Below are 20047 nucleotides of genomic sequence, written 5' to 3'. Positions count from 1 at the left end.
CAACCTGCATACACTCCTTTCCCTCCCTCTCTTTTTCTGTGCCCTACAGGCTTAAACTGAATAAGTTCTGATCTGTAGAGTCACAGGGTGAACAGACTACAGGCTACAGGCAGAGACCACCCAGCCTTTATCAGCTGTCTTTCTCCCAGTGCAAGCTGGGAGAAGTGTGCTTTCAGGCCTGCTGTGTGCTTTCAGGCCTGCAGGTCACAAAGAAGAAGACACATAGTTTGATCCCTGCAACTCCATGACAGCTTATTTAATATATATATATATATATATCTTCCATTGCAAGTACAGTAGTACCTCCTTCGGTGTAGGCGATAGTTGATCATCGTAGCTACAAACTATCGTTACATCATCTCCAATGCAATGGAGGTGTTAATGTCCCTGCCTTTATTTACTGACAAACTACCCTACACTGCATTACACATCATCATTCTCTGTCACTCAAATCTGTCACTCGCTACGCACACACACACTGCCCTAAACGAACCATGCCACTCTCATAAAAGAGAATATTGAAGGGTTCTTGACACTACTGCACTTCATCAGTTGACCACGGCACAGTTTGCACATTTTTAAAATCTGGGTAAAGTGGGAAAAAAATTGCGGTCGTTGCTGATGTTAGCTCAGATTTAAAAAAAAAAAAGATTTGTGCAAGATGCCGTTTGTCACGCTGGGGACACAACTTTCTGACTATCTGTGCCACTGTTCTGTTTCAACATAGCTTGGTTGGAACCTCCACCGAGCTGATACAGACATGTACCACGTACCAGGTATTATTCACAAACAAAACACAACAAAAAGCGAGTAGAGTCAAGCTGAGTCTAGTCAATACCATGCAGCAGAAAAACAGAACAAGAGACTTGCAGCAAAAACAAAGCTGGGTGTCTAGAATCATGCCAGCGGCTCTGTGAGGCTTTGTTTAGCAGGTGTTCGGCCCAAAGACAGCTCTGTTCTTCAGGTACCATGTGGGTCAGTGAAATGCAATCCAGGAAGTGCAGGTGGAGTAACAGATTAATGTGTTTAAAGGTGGAGTAACAGATTCATGTGTTTAATTAATGTGTTTAACAATGCGCAGAGATACATAATACCAAGAGACAGGATTTTATTCCTGAGAGTTATCGCAGCTGCAACTATTGTACTTAACTACTGAATTTGTGTTTGTATTGGAGGCATTTAGTTGTAAGTATTGTCAACCCTATGCTGGCACCAGAGGAAAAGTCAGAGGATTCCACATCACTAGGATTCATCCTCTGGGGACAATCCATCCAGTATTTGTTGATACATTTTAGTCAAGATCACAGTGATGAACTGATTAACCAATAAAAGGACATTGCTATCCCTGGGGCGATGCAGCTAGCAGGCTACAATCAACACCAAACAGCTTACCTGTGAATGTTACCTGTAAGTTGCTGTGAAAAGGAACACCAGCTATTACTGACAACTCAGCTCTCACTATGTTTCAGTTTTAGTATTAACTTTTTTTTTAATTTTAGCAATGTGTCACAATGAATAAACATACTACTGAGACACAGTCAGCAATTTCTAGTAGTCTACCCCACTTAATCATCTAGAAATTTGAATTCAATTGCTGGAACAGATCTCACCTGTGAGTCAAATATTTCAGTGTTCTTTCCACCTCTGATAAAATTACTCAGCAACATGGATCCAGTGAAAATCACTGCCCTCGGATCACAGTTTATTGAAATACATCAAAGATCCTCTGAGTGACAAGATGGTGTTGGAAAACCCAGACTTGGCTGCCTCAGTCCTCAAGTCAAAACACACTTTAGATTCAGCTCATTTTATTGCATTCCCTCCTCATTTCTGAAACATGATACAATGAGAAGTGGATGAAAGACAGAGAGGAAATGAGGTGCAACCTGGAATCGAACCCACAATGTCATTATCACATGACACATGCACGCTAAACCTCAGCTGAACCTGGACACCACAACGACAACCTTCATATCGAATCTAACTCTATGGGAGAAAAAATAGCATGATCCAATTCATACATGTACTACTGCCCCTCAACCGCTTCTAATATTAAACTAAGTGCAACCACACACCGAATCTTGATGCCACTAAGTGTACATTGCCTGACAAGAGCAACATTGGGTTTGAAACACTGCCCATGTAAAGCTTGCTGGCTCAGTTTACAGCTCCATTTGGAATGGACTTACACTGTTTTCTGTGTAGCCCTTGTTAAACATAATGCTCTTGTCACTCTTGTAACTAGTGAACTAGAAAATACACAAGACTGAGAGGTCTAAATTAAGCTTGATGTGACAGGTCAGTGTCTCCCGACAGTGACTTATCTTTAGATAGTTATTTCTGATACGCCTGAAGCAAAAACAATACCTCAGAGCCTCTGTAGCTATTTACACTATGACTATTTCTGACTATTATCTATTTACTAATGACAAAATATGCAATGACAATTTATTGTAAATAAAAATACATCTCATAATCAAAAGTTATTTTCATTAGTGTCCTGTTTTTGTTATCATCTCCGTCAGGCGTAAGTTTCCCCACAAAGATAGCGACACATGGGTCTGTCTGTCCACGACTGATCTCTTAATTAATTACTGGACCGATCTCCCTATATTTTTTGTGCACAGTTATTCATGTGAACTGAATGACATCTTGCAGTTCAGTTCAGTGGTGATTCACAAGTAAAACAAAAATGATTTCATCGGGTGTTTCATACCATCATAGAACTGCTGACTCTTCACTCCTCTTCACCAGCTGGCAGGGGCCACAAGCCAACAACTGCTTCAGTTTGACACCCAGAGCAAAAGTCATTCAGCTAGGCCTTTCCTTTGCTTGGCCATTGTCATGCCTTAGAAACCCATAGAAAAGTTTGGTCTCATTTTGAACCAGAGGAATCGAATTCCATTTCGGATATGTTATAAGTAAGTGAAACAGTGTTAATAGCTGTTGTATGTGTCCCCCATCAGAGAGTCTTTCCTTTAGCAGTGCCCTCCACAGTTGGGCTTAGGTTTATGTTAGGTTATGGTTATGGTCAGGCTTAGCAGAGATCGCCTGGTGGAGATCTGCACAGTTTTTTTAAACAGTTAAAGGTCAGGCAGTCCTGGATTGAGTGTGTGAAGACCCTGTCAGTAGAGAGTGCTCAGGGTGGTCTGAGTCACTAGGACATCCTGCAAACTTCACATCTGATCAAATCTAACTTTGCTGCGGGGGAAAATATGCTCCAAAACTAATTCACATATGCACTGCTTCCCCCACTGTGTTAGTAATATTAACTAACCCTTTATGGCGTAGTGTCAAGTCTCTGACTGACAAACAGCAGTGTAATGACAACCATCTGGCTTAGTAATGAAGGCAGCAGGGGGAATGAGATGTTTTAATTAATGAAAGCCACTCCATTAGCTCTGATGAGTGGCTTATCAGCTCCAGCTCATTATGCAAATGAAATTAAGATTGCTGAGTGTCCACCGTTGTTAATAACAGAGACGTTAAGGCATTTTGTTCAAAGTGACTTCCTTTGACCAAGGCCGGCCAAAGAGCCATCAGCTGTTCTGACAAAGACACATAAAGTTTTGGCTATATGTATATGCTGTATACAATATATACAGTAATATACATGCAATTGGGAGCATTTGTACTTACACAGCCCAAAGAGCCTAAAGCTTTATTGGTATTTGAAATGTTCCTAAAAAAAAACCCAATTCTGCATTTAGGAGCAAACTTAAAGCTGCAATCATCGATATCCTTATATTATTGACTGATTTACTGGTGATGTGTAATGGAGTTACACACTGGTCAATCTATATTCCAACCCTCACCTATGGTCATGAGCTTCAGGTAGTGAGCTCATCCGGAGGGAGCTCAGAGTAGAGCCGCTGCTTCTTCGCATCCAAAGGGACTGGTTGAGATGGTTGGGCATCCGGTTGGGATGCCTCCTGGGTGACACCACTTGGACGCGTTCAACTAGGGGCAGACCTAGAACTCACTGGAGGGATTATATATCTCATCTGGCCTGGCAACGCCTCGGGATCCCCCAGGAGGAGCTGGACAGCATTGTTCAGGAGAAGATAGATGGATGGATGGATGAATGCTTGCAGTAATCAACCCACTAAGCTTTTTAGCCTCTTTTAGCTCATTGTTTTTGGTATCCCTCCCAAATGGCAGCAACTAGAAACCTTTTAGCAAAAAAAAACAACTGCATATTAACTGCTCAGCAACAAGCACAAGAAGTTACTAACTAGCTGGTGAATAAATTCGAAAAATAAGCAGGTAAACAGGGAAATATTTTTCTTAGGAGTTGGTGAAGATCAGAACAAAGCTACAACACTTATACAAGACTTATTAAAAATCAATCAGTTTTAACTATTAAAGCTGAATGGAAAATTGGAAAACAAACAAAGGAACAAAGCACAGTGGTGTTTTCAGTAGGATCCGTCACACTCACAATTCATTAGTGGATAAACAGTAACAATGGATTTTGTTACGTTTTGAGTTTCAGACCTTTTTCATTGCAAGTATTTTTCACCCCCATTTCATGCAGTAATGTGTGTGTGTGTGTGTGTGTGTGTGTGTGTGTGTGTGTGGGGCGGGATTGCATGGCTCTCTTTGACCCTGTGGTCATTAATCTCACTTGCTGTCAGGGTAATGGACACTGATGGACAGGATTGTGTTTGCTCACTCACACTCTCACACACACAGACAAACACACACATATACACACCAGTACTTCTAGGTGCTGACAGCTTCAAACAGCCCCCTGCGCACACACACACACACACACACACACACACACACAATTCAGTTACTCATTCACAACAGCTGACGGCCATTCACTGAATAATCCACAAACTCACTAACTTCTTGCTGGTGTGTGTGTGTGTGTGTGTGTGTGTGTGTGTGTGTGTGTGTGTGTGTGTGTGTCTGTGCAGGAGAACCAAGTGTTCTCCAGTCGGCCCTCACTCCCTCTGCTGGTCAGGCACAGCACTCAAACCCTCCTCTCTTCAAAATGGCCAAACCTTGACCTATTCATTGTCCCACGAGGTTTCTACAATTCGCCAAAACATCTGTATGTTACATTTCCAGTCACAGTGAGGTTAGCAACACAACCCCTGCATTAACCACACTGCTTTGTCCAGCCTGTCTGCTCGCTTCCTCCACATTTCAAAGCAATTACTCCATGTTGATTTAGCTGTCATTGGGGGCATGTGTTCCACTGTGATTTATAGAGCGACCGCCTGGTGCCAGTTGACTCGCGATAAATTGCACAATATTCCGAAAGGCTCATTTGCTTAGCGCTACATTAGGGGGCCGATGATTGCTACACAAAGCCATGTAAATGAGTTCTGAGAGGGACCCCATCACTCAACATGTCATGTAGCCAATCCTATTATTATTTATGACTGGAGCTGGGCCGTGTTTCCTCAGAGGGAAGGCAAGGCTCATATGTGTGCTGTGACAGCTTCGCTCTGCCTCTGTGTGTGTGTGTGTGCGTGTGTGTGTGTGTGTGTGTGAGAGAGAGAGAGAGAGAGAGAGAGAGAGAGAGAGAGAGAGAGAGAGAGGGGTAGGGGTAGAGAGAGTGATGTAGGACATATCTGTGTGCTGAGCAGGAAGGAGCCAGGGTGTCTGTGTGATCTGCTGGAGGGTGAAGATTAAAGATGGTAATGATTGTACGAGGAGAGATGGAAAGATGACCAACTAACTTGTTCAATCATCCTCTTTTTCCCTCTTTCTAAGTCTTTGTCTCACTCTGGTAATACACACAGGCACACACACACACACACACACACACACAGGAACACATACATAACAAGTCAATAAATCCAGAGATGTCCCCAAACAAAAGCCTCTTCAGTGCACAGACAATAAAGAAGATCAGTGCAGGTCATTGTGTTTATTCACTCTTATCTCCGTCATGTCAGGGTCGGCGTGTAGAGCGGCCCAGGCCTGGGCCTACAGTATTTGGCCTTCTTTGCAGTCGCTCAGACATGTCATAACACGGCTACTTACATTCACTGCTGTCAAACATGTCAGCTCTCCAAACCATAACAAAGATAACAGAGGCTCTGCTCTTAGACCCATCGCTCAGCAAGTGGATATCTGTGTGTGTGCGTGTGTTGACATTACAGCTGAGCTGTTATTTGATCAGAATGGTGATCTAAGTGTCTGTGGTGATTAGGTGTAATCTGCTTTCCAGGGCTGTGATCTATGGTCTGCAGCTGGATGGAGAGGGTGTGTTGTGTGTGTGTTGCAGACTGGGTTATAACAAGGCAGGAATCGCACAGACAAGTGAAGCCTATGTTGCCCCCACTAAGAACTATAGTTCACTGTTAATTTTTAAACACCATATAAGGCATATAGTCCCTTTCACACATGCAGTGCAACGTTGAATTTATGTAGACGTTACCGAAGGTGCGGTACATTAGAATGCAAATGTCATACATTAAAAGGACCTCCTAGTTCCCTAGTAAAATGTCTGTGCGATATCTGTGTGTGTTGATGACGTTTTTATCCTGTGACAGGCATGAAACCAGAACAATACAAACATCTGTACTCATTTTCTCCCCTCAATTGATATTGTGGATGCACCCAATTACATTTGCATTAACATAAAAACAGGCAACATTATAGATGAGTCTCATCTGCCATCTTTGATGTGATAGACGACAAAACTTAAAAGAACTTTGCTGTACTTTTTGCAGCATGTCCTGCCTCCTGCACACTCCAGGTGGCACACCTTACCTCAGGGGTGTCCAAACTGTTTTCACTGAGGGCCACATACAGAAAAACAAAGGGCTGGACCGCTCACTAGAAGTGAGCTATGCTGCTAACTTTAATCCACTAGAGGTGATGTATATCGCCTCACCTCTAGTGGATTAAAGTTGGCAAAATCAATCAAATGTAGGTAAAGGAGTTCATGAAGAGCTCCTTCTCTCTTCAAATCTGGTCCATTTCTGATCTCAGGGAATAAAACCGCTGCAGCACAGAGCCACGACTTAGCCCCCCCCACCCCCCACAGCACCAGCATCAGCATCAGCATCAGAGAGGGAAGCTTGAAATAGTCTGTGCTAGAGCCCTGACGCTCGAATCAACAGACTTACCTCGACTTTCTTGCCCCTCGGCGGACACCGTAGATTCCTTTGCACTCGCCTGTCCCAGCTGGAGCCCCATCCTTCGTACCTCCACACAGCTCGTCCCATTTAAGTCCCATCATGCCAACTGCTCTTTAGACTGTTAACATCAAGCAGCTCCTCCGTAATGCAAAAGTGATGTCATTACTTTTTAGCTGTGCTCTCATCGCACACCACGTCTCAAACTTTCTACACTTGCTCTCTTACGTTTCCTTAATTCTGCCATCTTGGGTCACCTGTAGCACATTTCTTCTTCTATTACTCATTTTATAGAGAAGCTGCCTCGTTTCAAGACAGTTACTCCACCTAGTGGTGAGACTAAGAAGTACAACACAGTCCAGCGCAGGTTCCATGTGTGGGCCGTGTTCCAATACATTTTTAGAATTTCCTGCGGGCCAATGTAAATTGGAGCACGGGCTGCAGTTGGCCCGCGGGCCGTAGTTTGGACACCCCTGCCTTACCTTTACCAAACAAAGTATTTTCAATAGTTGAGAACACGTCTGAGACGGACTGTCCCCTGTTGTGTTCTACATGCGTGAAAGGGCAAGTGTGCAGATTACAGTTACTAATGCAGATCCAGACGTTACGTGTGCATGTGTGACAAATGTGCACACGCATGCAAGAGTCATTATCTGCAGTTGTGAAACTGTTTCCATCAACAGAAACATTATCATAGTAATAATCTCAGAGGAAACTTGAGACAAATTTCAGCCTCCTTCCAGTAAAAGAGGGGATCAAATTTGTCGCCCACACTGACGTCCAACAGTGGTTGGTTTGGCGCCATGTTGGCTGCTATGGCTGGAAATTGGGCAATGCATCCATGAAGCCAGACAGAATACAACAGGTGAAGTACACATGGAAATTTGCAATGAAAGTACTCGTTTGTTGCCAGTGGAATTCATTTTATCAGCAGGGTGCAGCTATTTTAGAGCCTCTCCACCGGTTAAGCATTCGATACTTTGAAAATAGATTTTCAGTGGAGTTTAATATGTAGGAAATAAATATGACAGGTATCTAAAAAAGCTTTTCCTTATAAGAGCCTGTCTATGACTGCAGCTAAAGCATTTTCAGCTGTTCTCACTTCATTCATTTACACCATTGTCTTTCTTCCTTCTCTCTCTCTCTCGCATGCTTGCTCCTCTTGTGTCCTTCATTGCCTCTCCCCATCTCCTCCTCCTCCTCCTCCTCTCCACTGGAGCTTTTTGTTTTTTAACGGATGAGTTATTGACTTAAGCAGGGCCAATTAATCAGGGTGTAATGGGGCAGCGGGGAGGCCCAGGGAAGCCATGCATCATGGGCCAGAGATGAGCTCTGTCAGCCTGCTCATACAGCCCTCCTCAATCACTCCCACATTAACGCCAGGCAGAGATGAGGAGGAGGAGGAGGGAGAAGAAATGAGGATTTGGAAGGAGAAACAGGGAAGGAGAAAAAGATGAAAACAAGAGAGAAAGAGGGTCGAGAGTGTGCACGTATGTCATATGAACCTGTGAGCAGGCTGAGAATGAATTGTGAGGGACCACACGTAGACTTCATATGCCACCCAAGACCATCAACCCTGTTGTCTTTGGCAGCTGCATCGCATCTGATCTTACTTTAGGTGGCCTTACTTCAGGTGTGTGCGTGTGTGTGTGTGTGTGTGTGTGTGTGTTTTGTCTGGGTCAGATGAGATCAAACATTTGACTGCACTTTACACCCAAACATAGCATGCCAGAGATTAAACCCAAAATCACAGCACATGAACAATCTGAGATATCTGTTGTTTCTTCGTTGACATCAACATGCAGATACACTCACACACACCTTTACTCCACACGTACGCAACACAGTTACAAAAATGGTCATGATGAATGGAGGATGATAAATGACTTGTTCCTAAAATTGTGGATTGCTGTGTGTCTCATCTGGGATAAAACTTAAAAAGAAGTCAGAAAAAAATGTATGTATTTATTCTTTTATTTATTAATTGCAATACATATTAATGTATTATTTATTTATCTAAATATTTCTTTGTCAGTTTTCCCCAGTTTATTTATTGATTGATGAATATTTTTCATCCTTTATACTATTACACATTATGCAATGTCAGAAATATACAACTAAATAACTGTGGTAAAATACATAATTCAAAAAGAGGCAACTTTTTTTTTTTTTTTTACAGTTTTTTAATGCAAATATGGCAATAATAACTCACATGCAAATAATCACCCAATGAGACCACTGAAAACAGTTTGGTTCATTACGTCATCCAGTGCGACTTTCTCTTAATTTACAGGCATTTAGCATCGGGCTTCATTATTAATAATGATCAATTACCAATCATGTTTAGAACCTGGAAGGGGAGGGGCATCGGGGCAACCAATCAGATTCCAATAGGAGTCTGTGCCTGAACTGTGCCCCGCCCCACCTCTCTACCGACAGACCTGCCCCTGGGCAAATACAGCACTGTGACAGTGGATTCATGTAAAATTCATAGGCGACAATGCTCGACACGTGTTGTACCACTCAACCTGATTGACTTATCTGCTCCATTGGTAGAGCCTTTACAAATATCACTGACATGTGTCAGTCATTGGGTTTAGGCCCGCCAAGCAGCTGTGCGTCACATCATAATCCTCCCTGTCAGGACACAGTTACACTGAATATCCACTTAACATGCCATCCATCACATTTATCTCCTTCAGCTAGTTCTCTTCTTCAGCCTGTCTGTCTGTCTTAGTCTGTCATGAGGGAAACTAAAATACTGCCTCTTAAAGTATCACTTTTTTCTCTGTGAAATCAAGAGCAGGAAGTGAGATCGACACATAATATCTGCCATCTTTATCCAAACGCCGTCGATGCATTAGTAATGGATACATTATTAATATGGGTGGCCCAAGTGAGAGTTAATCTCTTGACACCTGACTGTGTTACATGTTCTGCCAATTGATCTTCAGTGGACCGGCTTCACCTTTTGAGCTTCACAAAATGTACAAACCAGTTTACACACTTTCAGCTGTACCAACTGGTTCTACAGCATCCTGTCTTTGTAACGTTTGAGATTAAGGATCAAAACTTCACTCTGGGCCGCTTATGAGGATTGGCAATCTTACATAGAATACTGATTTTTATAATGGCTGTTGTCTAGCCAAAAGAGAAGTTCAGCTGAGTAAAAAAAATATGCAAAACAACCTCATCCTTCCCCTGAAGTGGAGGAAATCTGGTATCTGGTGGCGTCTGCAGTGTTTTTGCCTGAGGGGATGAAATGGGTTGCCAAGCTAAACTTGAGAGAGAACAGCAAAGACAAAGTGAGAGAATTGGAAGACCAAATGACTGTCACAAATTCAAGTCTCTAACCTGTCCTCTAAGAAACATATATCTGCTGGGTATATCAGCACGCAAAATTCTATATGTAGCACAGTATGGAGGGTAATATAGGCCGGATGATTTCACTACAGGTGGGATCCCAAAACATTTTCATTTATTATGTGTAAAAGCACTAAACTTAATGACATTTGCATATAGTGATAAAAGAAAATATTAAAACAATATGTCAGTATTACTACATTGTGTCCACTGACTGTGTCCATATACTCTCAGCGATAAAAATCCTTGTGGGGTTGATTGTTGCTTTGGCCCATTCTGAATCTGCAGCACAAGGATGGTTTAACATCAAATACAGTATGTGCACCTGAGTGGCACAAGATCTTGTGCTGGAGGATGTAAAACCTGGGATTTTAAGTTAGAGGATGTCGGAAGACATAGGAAACGCTGTGCATTATGTACAACATGAAGGATGTGAAGAGTAGAGCATAGCATAGGAGGTGTGGCCAAGGATGTAGTACATCGACATTAGATCTAAGGAAGGACCCAACGCGAACTTATATGCAGCAAATGCAAAAGACAAAGTTACCCAGTGAAGTGTGAATGAAAGCAGTAAAACACCTCTAATTTATCTAAAAAAAAACAACTGCTGTGCATAACACAGACAAACCCACACACATGCTTATGAAGCCAGTTATGTCTATAAACACAAGACACTTCAGTGCACTGACAAGGAAGATTATCCTAACTGATTTACTAGAACGATCACTGCAGCCTTTATGTTGACTGACACATACAAACACACACCAGATAACGCTGTAACACATAATGCTGGTTGGTGTATGTATGGAGGCCCTGCCAGTAACCGATATTACCTTTTGTATCTGTGAGTTTGCGTGCGTGTGTATTTGTGTGTCATGTCTGTACGCACGTTGGCAGGAAACAGAGCTGAGAGAGTTGATCGTGCCCTCGGATAGGGACTGAGTTACATGAGGAGAATAGTGGTTGGATTTCCAAGGGATGGGGGTTGTTGTTATGGCGCCCAAGGGCAGACTGAAAGACATGTTTTGACATGTGGCCCTTAACTCCCATAATCCAGCTTGATCTTACCGTTTCATCCAGCCAAAAATCTACTGTATGTTTGAATTTACCATAACAAGTGTAAACAGAGCAAGAAAGACTTGCTTGTCTACAGTTTAGTTAGTAAAATTTCAGATTTAGAATGGTTGTCTGTCTCTGTGTGTTGGCCCTGTGATTGACTGGCGAACAGTCCAGGGTGTACCCCACCTCTAACCCGATGTTGGCTTGGATTGGCTCCTGCCCCCGTGACCGTTAAGGATAAGCGGTATAGACAAAGGATGGACGGATCGACTCTCAAACAAACGCGGTTTGAGTTTGCTACATTACTCACTTCTCCATTAGCAAATCTTGTGCCTCTGCACTCGTTTCCTGGGAACCGTGTCAGATGTCAATAATATTCTTCCCCCACAAACAGACTGGGTTTCTGGCAGTGGCAGATAATGGAAATACTAATCAACTAGAACAATCACTTTAAGTATGTGTACCTCCTTTAAGATTGCCCAAAAATAAAACCTGCATAGATCACCTGCTAATCAGAAGATCAGAGGTTTTATTCCAGACTCCTCTAGTGCACATGTTGAAGCATCCTTCGATTAGAGGTGTTCTACTGCTTTCATTCATATTTTACTAGGTAACTCTTTTGCATTTGTTGTATGTAAGTTTGTGATGGGTCCTGATTCCTTGTGTCTAATCGCAATGCACTACATCCTCAGCCACATGTCCTATGTTATGCTCTTTGGCAAGATACTGAAACTGCTCCCAAGCTGTGCTTCAGCATGTGAGCGTGAATGGTTAGTCTCCAACTGGTGAGCAGGTTGGTACTTTGCATGGTAGCCTCAGTCATCAGCGTATGAAATGTGTGTGAATGGGTGAATGTGAATGTAGTGCTACAGCGCTTTGAATGGTTGAAAGGTGCTATGCTAGTACAGTCTATTCACAGTGCAACAACAGTCAAGATTGGAGTAACCTAAGTGATCTTTTCTTGACATCTCAGAATACTACCAAACCTCACTGTTGGCTTTTTGTCACCTCCATCTGATAAAATAGTAATAGTCATGCAGTTTTTGACCATTGCGAAGTGCTACTAAAATATCCTAACCCTTATTCGATTTGGTAGGACAGAAAAATGAACTACAAACTAATTGTTTTGTGTTTTTCAAGCGAACAAGCTGGGTGTAATTTTCTCACTGTAAATCCTGTTTGAACTGTTATTTTAAGGATCAATGGTCCATATCATAGAAGCACAACTCTTGGATAACATAACAATACTTAATCTACACACTCCAATACCCAAGAGCTTGGGCTGCATTTCAGTGCAGAGGAAACTAGTCAGAGGTGCAAATCAGAGCTGTGGCAGGTTCTAAATTCTTTATTGTTACAGTTGGGACCAAAATATTGCACCGTAGTTGCAGACTTCGTCCAAAAGTGTCCCACAGTCTGAAAGTGAATTATTTAAAGGTGCCCTGTAGAGTTTCTTGTAAACAAACACGAGTTATGGTTACATTCAAAGTTACTCATAAAAACACACTGTGTGCATTCTTAAGGTCTAACAAATGTGTTTAAAGGTATTTCCTTTCTCATAAAGCATTTGCAAAGCAGGGTTTTTTTTGAGAATCATAAACTATGTATTTTTTACATGCATGTTTGTTAGCATTCCTTTTTCTTCAATGCCTTTGTTGGAATGCATCGTTAGACTGTATATAAAGATGGACAATGTGTCTCAGCTTCCCCCCACCATACCAAAATGAAGCCACAATATCCCAGACTGCTATTTTGCACTGGTAAGGTCATTTGAAACCAGACCCTGCAAAGCATTAATCTGTGCTGGAGACATAATCACTACTGCACAGTCTCTGACTCCAAATTAGCCTTCCTGACCCAATCACAAGTTAGAGTTGGCAGTCAATCAAGACGTCTCACCCCCTTTTTATGGAGAGGTGAAGTCCTGCCCCTTCCAGTCGGCCCAATGAGACCTTATTTTGGGAAAAAAAAAATATGCGGTGGTCTATATAGCATCAAATAACTAATCAAAACCTTACCGATCAGAAAAATGGATACATGAACATACTTGAGCACAAGACCTACCTAAAATGACAGAGACCATCTTTGATAAAACTTTTAGTATACTTTTGCTCAAGTCCCACCTGCTAACACGGAGGGGGCAGGCTTTCTGACCTACACTGCAGCCAGCTAACAATGGGCAATCCAGATGTTTTGGCTTTACTCTTGGGGAGCTGCCATGTTGCTGATTTAATTCAATGATTGCAGCATATGTTGGCATATTGGCACCACCTACATATTACTGAAACTGTGTAAAACCACTGACAAGAATATGTGTCAGTGATTGGATGCCTCTTAGCAAAAATGCACAAGAGTTCCTCTGCGGGGTCAACCTTAGGGACAGGGACATCGGGAGGGACCTCAGAGTAAAACTGCTGCTCCTTTGAACCAAAAGGAGTCAGTTGAGGTGGTTCAGGCATCTGGTTAGGATTCCATGCACCTCCCAAACGCCTGGAGGTCTTCTGTACACGTCCAATCCTGGGGCAGACCTAGAACTTGCTGGAGAGACTGACCTGGCCTGAAAATATCTGGAAAGTGTTGCACAGGAGAAGGACATCTGGCGTGCTCTGCTTAGCCTGCTGCCATCATGGATCATGATGGATCATGGATCATCATGGATGGATGGATGGATGGATGTTGTAGTTTACTTTAATACTTGTTTTTACTCCCGCAAAAATGTAAACAGTCCCTGTTTATGTAAAGGTAATGCAGCTATTACAGAATTTGTCCATAGTGTGTAATGCTAACATTAGTTAACAGCAACAAGTCTGCTTGCAGCTGAAAGGCTGAAGTTAATTAAAATAGCTTAAAATCGAAGGTCTCCCAAATACAGTTTTGCTGTGGAGCTGGAAGCTGTGGCTAAAGTAACAGATCAGTTATGAGATTGATTTATTTGAGGTTTATTTAGTTCATTTCTGTGATTTCAACACAGCTCAAAATTATTCAATCCCTTTTTGATAAGTATCTTTAGTTCTCAGTAGAGCACCCATTTGAGGTCACAAAGTGCTGCAGGTTCTGACAGCGTTCCTGAGGAATCTCAGCCCATTCCTCATGAACAATAGCCTCCAGATCTAATATTCTTGGATTTGTGTGCTTCAACCACCCTCTTCAAATCCCACCAAAGTTTTTCCATGGTATTCAAGTCAGGCGACTTTGATCTTCTTCTGAAGTCAAGCCTTGGTGGACTTTGAGGTAATTACTGTAGAAATTGAGTCTAAAGTCTTGCTGCAGGTCTTGCTGAATAATTTAGAGACTGCGGTAGTCATTAAAAGTGGCATATTGTTTTGAATTTGGAGAAAACCACCTGTAATATTAGTTATGTTAAGCTATTTCAGTTGTTCATTGAACACAGCTGAAAGTTTGTAAATTTGTGCCAATACACCTAATTTGCTACGGGGGTTGAATAATTTTAGGTGCAACTGTAGCATCATCGGGGAAAATATAGGGTGCATGATGCATGAATAACCGGTTTACTGCGTCCTTTTAGATTTTAATGTGATGTAGGATCCATACTTAACAACATCACTGTGCATCTTTAAACTAAAAAAAAGTAAAGCAAAAATATCAAAAAAAAAAGACCCACTCTATCCTTGTATTTCTGTTTCCTTGCCAGTGCCCCATACACATACATATTCACACATATCTACCACCCCAGCCTTCTCTCTACCCACCCTTCCCCTCTCTCTCTCTCTCTCTCTCTCTGGTGGTGCTTTATGGGTAATGTCAAGTGACACATTTAAGCGGGAGCTGTCAACCCTGTGTATGTACCAGTGAATGGCAGAGCCACTGAACGCTGGCGACAGGCACACATGCACACGCACACACACTCGCATGCACACACGTGCGCGCGCGCACACACACACACACACACACACACACACAATCCACTTACATATCCTACCCTCCATTACTGTGTCACTGCAGAGGCCTCAGTTCAATTTGTACTCTGAAAGCATCTCACACACACTCGCACACCATCCATAAGAAGTAAGTACATACTGTCAAACACAGACACTCAGACATGCAGCATTGACCTTGGATGTTACATAGCTCCTGTTTGTGTGTGTGTCTGTGTGTATGCATTTAAGAAACATCATCTTCCATCATTTGCCCCTCTTTCTTTTTTCTTTCTATTAGTGTTCAGATCTTCTGTCCTCTGTCTGTCAGCCATGAAGCTGTCAGCGCTGCATCCAGTGGGCCAAAAGTGAAGAGAAGAAGGAGAACAGGCAGGAAAAAAAAAAAAGTCTGGAACAGGATGCTCAGCGCTGTCAGAAATCTCCTCTTTTTCACTGACATTTGGATTTACACATCTCATTTTCCTGAGTGACAAAGTACATAAACACACGCTTCATGTCAAGGAGCTTGGCAAGCTGTTCCCCTCCAACTCACACATGCACATACACACACGCATGCATACATACAGCCCTCGCTTTGGCTTTTTGGATGAATTTAAGGAAAGGGAGGGGGATATGACATCTAGTCTTTGATCTATGAAGCTCTTTCTTACTCTGTCTGTGCTGGTGATGAGCGATGAGTCAAGTCAGATGGGGGATTTTTTTTTTCATTTGGAGCGTTACAGACAGTGGTAATGGAAGGGAGTTAGCCGCAGGCTCTCTTTGTCCTACATAGGACTTCACCAAGTCTCCCTCTAAACTGTGTGCGCACAGGAAGTGGTTCGGGATGAGCGACAGTCAACCGGTGTCCTTCATCGGCGTCTCGTCTCCTCCTCCCCGTCTGCGGTGTTGACAGCTTGAATGATGAGGTGACACACACCTGTCAGCGCTGAGCCTGACACACCCTGACAGCCACACAAACACCAGCGAGTGTGTGAATCATTCGCACACATGTACTAACACAAATGGTTGCACAGACAAGTGCAAATATAACCTTATCTAAACATACACACACAAACACACACACACACACAAACATTATAACCAGATCTTAAACACACAACTGTTGTGACCTGTGCATGGTGCTTTTCTGCAAATGAGTGTATAACTCGGTGAGTGTGTGTGTGTGTGTGTTTACATTGGAAGCTGTTGCAGTTGGAGGGCACCTGAGAGCACAGTTTCATCTTTATTTTCCTGCTGGATTATTCAGGTTGTGTTTGACGTGCTGCCTATGAATCAGTCACGACTGTCTAGCGAACACCCTGACAGCCACAAAATCACCTGCAAGTCTACTTACACATGCCAGGAATTTGACTTGCTGCTAACACTGTATACAAAGTACACAATAAAGCTGTCAAAGTTATAAACAGGGTGGCAGAGCTCTGAACAAGACTTGGCACAGTAAAGTTTGTGTAATGTCAGAAGAGTTGGACGGATATAATGGTTAGCTGAAATGTCGGGCCAATGTTGGTATTTTATGAGAACAGGATAGCCAGTCTGATATAATAAATGTTCCTTCTCGTCTTACTCAACAGACCTGGCAGCCTGATACCTGCCTCACTCTGCTTGAAAAAGCTGCTGGCCCAGTTTTATCCACCTAGATTTAAAGAGTCGGTTCACCAAAATGACAAAAAATACATTCACACGCTTACCATGCAGGAGATACATAGCCATGCAGACAGTTTTAATTGTCCAAGTCCCAAGTCTGTCCCTACCCCAGTACAATGAAGGTGAACAGAGTTCCATGATATTCAAAATATTCAACAGCAAGACGTATGTGCATAAATGTGCATATTTTTCATGGCAGCGAACACCACAACTGAAATCCAATTCATTTCAATTGGTGTGGGTTGGAAGCACAAATCTTATAGATGAGCTGAATATCATCACAAAATATAAATTATAGGCGCCTTTAAAACTAAAAATCTGTGGGAGCCAGGATAAGAGAATTTTGTTTGGCACTGTCACCAGCCTCCATCAAACCATGTCATATCTAGTATACACTGTGTAAAAAAAAAAAAATGCTTATATGCTTATATTATATATATAGGCTAGCATGTATGCATGTGCGCACACACACACACACACACACACAGAAAAATCTTTATTGCTATTTTTTATTTTCAAGCTTTTGACTCCTAATTAATGTAGCAACAAATATTTATCATCTCATTCTACTTTCAAACTAAAGGAGCCCACTACTTCTGGTCAGTTATGAAGCTGATTCAGTTTTCTACATTCAATTGGAAAACGTGTTGTTTTCTTTATTTTAGAAACCACGTATTAGTTTATCTAAAGTTAGTAGCACTGCCTGGAGATCGTGAATATTTATACTGGATGTATTATATGACATTTATAAATGTCCTTCGGGTGTACTCAAAAGATTATGCTGGAATATTAAAAAGGAACATAAATTCAGAAAAACTAAACCAGGGCAGAGTCGCCGTATCTAATATCATCTACCACAAAAACGTTGAAATCAGCCAATGACCGCATCATAACCAGGATGGAGCACAGCGATGCATAGCCAGGCTGTATGGTATATTATTGTTTAGAGGGAACATTGGACATGAATGCTGACATGATGTGATTTTTCTTTTCAGCTTCTAAATAGATTCAATTAATCCTCATAATGAAGATTGAGCAAATCACAGAGACACCTTGCCATATCCAGTGGAAATCCACAAAATGAAGATTTGTGGTTTACTCAGCTGACTGGCGCTACAAAGAGAAAAAAAAAAAAGCAGATTACACTGCTGCACCATGAGAGGGATGGAGTTCCCAGTGCTGCATCCGGATAGAATCCAGTCTTGGGTCTTAAAGTAGAAATGGGAATAGAGAGACTAGAGAGAAATATCTTATATAACATAGCAATCAGCAGCTTCTTCTCAACTGCTTCTGCTTAGCGTGCTCATATAGGACTGGCCTCAGACTTCTAGCTGCATCAATCATCACCGCACTAAGAGCAAGATAAGCTGTGATTCCTCGCCATTTTCTTCTCCAGTGTTCTTTCAGAGCTTATTTTTACACCAATGTTAAACAAATCCACAGTTTTATGACTCACAGGTGTCTGTGAGCTGATGAAACAGGCTTGTAAAATGACTGACATCATTCATGCATCCCTTCAGTCTGTGTGTCAAACTTCACAGGTAATAGGATCAACATTTTGACAGGGTTTGAAGGATATGGCTGATGATATTTTTTATTTTCCTTATTGTCAACAAATCCCATAGATAGACCAACAATGCAACAATGAATGTAACCTACTAACAAGTATTGTGTATGTATTTTGAGTCTGATATATCTTATTCTGTGCAACAGAGCATAGAAAAACTCAAAAACACTGTTGCACACAGTGACATGCTCCCTTAATTAACATGACCGCACACACTGTAGTTTCTGTTTCGGTTATTTTTACTATTATACTCTGTATTAAGAGACCTATGGTGCCATTTCAGGGAAATACTAAGCCTTTATTACAGATCAAACTTCACATTTGTGACCTGTTTTTAAAAATTCATATACAGACAGGGTAGGTAGGTAAGAGTCTCATGGCTCTCTGTTCTCTCCAGCGTGGTTGGTGTGTCGAAGCCGGTGCCAATCCAGGCTGCAATAAAACATTTCAAAAAAGCATAACAGATTACATAAAACCTGCATGAAAGAAAGGTCATTATTTGACTGCACACATTTAAAGAGTTCATCATCTTCAGCAAACAGTGGTGTTCCACCCTTAAAGACTGTCTGTGCTGGTCCGCTGTCCGTGATAATTAGCTTGGTTTTGCTCTATGCCACTTTAATCACATGCAAACACTGACAAGCTGTGGAGGAAACACGTCTTATTTCAGTGGTGCTTCAAAGCTTCAAAATTGTAAATGAACTTTTTTGAAGAAAAGTATTACATCCGCTGTGACCTCCCATGCTCGTACCGGAGTGCACACTGTATTTCCCATCGCAGACATGTACCGATCCCTCCAGCACACACACAATGTTCAGTGAGTATGTGCAAGTGTGGTGTGACAGAATGCCTTAATTATGGATTAATTGTGTCATTAGCAGGTTTCTGCTGTTGCCACCACATTGGGCCTGTCAAGGTTAATTACTGGAACATGTTTATTTGCTGTCAGCCACTGCCGCAAGCTGTCACTTGCATGGAAACACAGACAAACACACACAGACGCTGTTCACTCAAACAACTCACAGGGCACCGCGTGTCCCTCAACAGCTTCCCCAGCTCTTTTGTTTCTGCTTCAGCACACTTTGTACTGTTCTCAGTCAGCCACCTCAAATACAAGCACACCATGATCCTGCAGTTTTCCTCCATCCAAAGTAAACTAAAGCCACTGGTGGCTGGGAAATAATTTAATTAGTCCAGTCTCTGGGCCAAAGTATATAGCCTACTTTCAGATAACAGCAATATACAGCAATGTTTACCTATAGTTTGCTGACATTAGCCACATTATAAGCTACTGGTTGTACCAGGCCAGGTAAGACTGTGGCTGTGACTGTGTTGTTTGTGTGTTTGCTTGACGACGATCATTAAATTCATACAAACCCAACCTACTTGATCCATTCACATCTCTGACGCAGGAT

Source organism: Pempheris klunzingeri, chromosome 7, assembly GCF_042242105.1.
Source record: "Pempheris klunzingeri isolate RE-2024b chromosome 7, fPemKlu1.hap1, whole genome shotgun sequence".
Lineage (NCBI taxonomy): Eukaryota > Metazoa > Chordata > Actinopteri > Acropomatiformes > Pempheridae > Pempheris > Pempheris klunzingeri.
Note: the sequence above shows the minus strand (reverse complement) of the source record.